Below are 3,326 nucleotides of genomic sequence, written 5' to 3' on the forward strand. Positions count from 1 at the left end.
CCGCTGGCAGGCAGGTAGGTTGGTCACATAACAGCCATTTGCCCGCTGGCAGGCAGGTAGGTTGGTCACATAACAGCCATTTGCCCGCTGGCAGGCAGGTAGGTTGGTCACATAACAGCCATTTGCCCGCTGGCAGGCAGGTAGGTTGGTCACATAACAGCCATTTGCCCGCTGGCAGGCAGGTAGGTTGGTCACATAACAGCCATTTGCCCGCTGGCAGGCAGGTAGGTTGGTCACATAACAGCCATTTGCCCGCTGGCAGGCAGGTAGGTTGGTCACGTAACAGCCATTTGCCCGCTGGCAGGCAGGTAGGTTGGTCACATAACAGCCATTTGCCCGCTGGCAGGGAGGTAGGTTGGTCACATAACAGCCATTTGCCCGCTGGCAGGGAGGTAGGTTGGTCACATAACAGCCATTTGCCCGCTGGCAGGGAGGTAGGTTGGTCACATAACAGCCATTTGCCCACTGGCAGGGAGGTAGGTTGGTCACATAACAGCCATTTGCCCGCTGGCAGGGAGGTAGGTTGGTCACATAACAGCCATTTTCCCACTGGCAGGCAGGTAGGTTGGTCACATAACAGCCATTTGCCCGCTGGCAGGCAAGTAGGTTGGTCACATAACAGCCATTTGCCCGCTGGCAGGCAGGTAGGTTGGTCACATAACAGCCATTTGCCCGCTGGCAGGCAGGTAGGTTGGTCACATAACAGCCATTTGCCCGCTGGCAGGCAGGTAGGTTGGTCACATAACAGCCATTTGCCCGCTGGCAGGCAGGTAGGTTGGTCACATAACAGCCATTTGCCCGCTGGCAGGCAGGTAGGTTGGTCACATAACAGCCATTTGCCCGCTGGCAGGGAGGTAGGTTGGTCACATAACAGCCATTTGCCCGCTGGCAGGCAGGTAGGTTGGTCACATAACAGCCATTTGCCCGCTGGCAGGCAGGTAGGTTGGTCACATAACAGCCATTTGCCCGCTGGCAGGCAGGTAGGTTGGTCACATAACAGCCATTTGCCCGCTGGCAGGGAGGTAGGTTGGTCACATAACAGCCATTTGCCCACTGGCAGGCAGGTAGGTTGGTCACATAACAGCCATTTGCCCGCTGGCAGGCAGGTAGGTTGGTCACATAACAGCCATTTGCCCGCTGGCAGGCAGGTAGGTTGGTCACATAACAGCCATTTGCCCGCTGGCAGGCAGGTAGGTTGGTCACATAACAGCCATTTGCCCGCTGGCAGGCAGGTAGGTTGGTCACATAACAGCCATTTGCCCGCTGGCAGGCAGGTAGGTTGGTCACATAACAGCCATTTGCCCGCTGGCAGGCAGGTAGGTTGGTCACATAACAGCCATTTGCCCGCTGGCAGGCAGGTAGGTTGGTCACATAACAGCCATTTGCCCGCTGGCAGGCAGGTAGGTTGGTCACGTAACAGCCATTTGCCCGCTGGCAGGCAGGTAGGTTGGTCACATAACAGCCATTTGCCCGCTGGCAGGGAGGTAGGTTGGTCACATAACAGCCATTTGCCCGCTGGCAGGGAGGTAGGTTGGTCACATAACAGCCATTTGCCCGCTGGCAGGGAGGTAGGTTGGTCACATAACAGCCATTTGCCCACTGGCAGGGAGGTAGGTTGGTCAAATAACAGCCATTTGCCCGCTGGCAGGGAGGTAGGTTGGTCACATAACAGCCATTTGCCCACTGGCAGGCAGGTAGGTTGGTCACATAACAGCCATTTGCCCGCTGGCAGGCAAGTAGGTTGGTCACATAACAGCCATTTGCCCGCTGGCAGGCAGGTAGGTTGGTCACATAACAGCCATTTGCCCGCTGGCAGGCAGGTAGGTTGGTCACATAACAGCCATTTGCCCGCTGGCAGGCAGGTAGGTTGGTCACATAACAGCCATTTGCCCGCTGGCAGGCAGGTAGGTTGGTCACATAACAGCCATTTGCCCGCTGGCAGGCAGGTAGGTTGGTCACATAACAGCCATTTGCCCGCTGGCAGGGAGGTAGGTTGGTCACATAACAGCCATTTGCCCGCTGGCAGGCAGGTAGGTTGGTCACATAACAGCCATTTGCCCGCTGGCAGGCAGGTAGGTTGGTCACATAACAGCCATTTGCCCGCTGGCAGGCAGGTAGGTTGGTCACATAACAGCCATTTGCCCGCTGGCAGGGAGGTAGGTTGGTCACATAACAGCCATTTGCCCACTGGCAGGCAGGTAGGTTGGTCACATAACAGCCATTTGCCCGCTGGCAGGCAGGTAGGTTGGTCACATAACAGCCATTTGCCCGCTGGCAGGCAGGTAGGTTGGTCACATAACAGCCATTTGCCCGCTGGCAGGCAGGTAGGTTGGTCACATAACAGCCATTTGCCCGCTGGCAGGCAGGTAGGTTGGTCACATAACAGCCATTTGCCCGCTGGCAGGCAGGTAGGTTGGTCACATAACAGCCATTTGCCCGCTGGCAGGCAGGTAGGTTGGTCACATAACAGCCATTTGCCCGCTGGCAGGCAGGTAGGTTGGTCACATAACAGCCATTTGCCCGCTGGCAGGCAGGTAGGTTGGTCACGTAACAGCCATTTGCCCGCTGGCAGGCAGGTAGGTTGGTCACATAACAGCCATTTGCCCGCTGGCAGGGAGGTAGGTTGGTCACATAACAGCCATTTACCCGCTGGCAGACAGGTAGGTTGGACACATAACAGCCCCATGCCCGCTGGCAGGCAGGCAGGTAGGTTGGACACATAACAGCCCCATGCCCGCTGGCAGGCAGGCAGGTAGGATGGACACATAACAGCCCCATGCCCGTTGGCAGGCAGGCAGGTAGGTTGGACACATAACAGCCCCATGCCCGCTGGCAGGCTGCAGGTAGGTTAGACACATAACAGCCCCATGGATGCTGGCAGGCAGGTAGATTGGACACATAACAGCCATTTGCCAGCTGGCAGACAAGTAGGTTGGTCACATAACAGCCATTTGTCCGCTGGCAGACAGGTAGGTTGGTCACATAACAGCCATTTGCCCGCTGGCAGGCAGGTAGGTTGGTCACATAACAGCCATTTGCCCGCTGGCAGGGAGGTAGGTTGGTCACATAACAGCCATTTACCCGCTGGCAGACAGGTAGGTTGGACACATAACAGCCCCATGCCCGCTGGCAGGCAGGCAGGTAGGTTGGACACATAACAGCCCCATGCCCGCTGGCAGGCAGGCAGGTAGGATGGACACATAACAGCCCCATGCCCGTTGGCAGGCAGGCAGGTAGGTTGGACACATAACAGCCCCATGCCCGCTGGCAGGCTGCAGGTAGGTTAGACACATAACAGCCCCATGGATGCTGGCAGGCAGGTAGAT

This window comes from Oncorhynchus kisutch, linkage group LG2, assembly GCF_002021735.2.
Source record: "Oncorhynchus kisutch isolate 150728-3 linkage group LG2, Okis_V2, whole genome shotgun sequence".
Taxonomy (NCBI): Eukaryota; Metazoa; Chordata; class Actinopteri; order Salmoniformes; family Salmonidae; genus Oncorhynchus; species Oncorhynchus kisutch.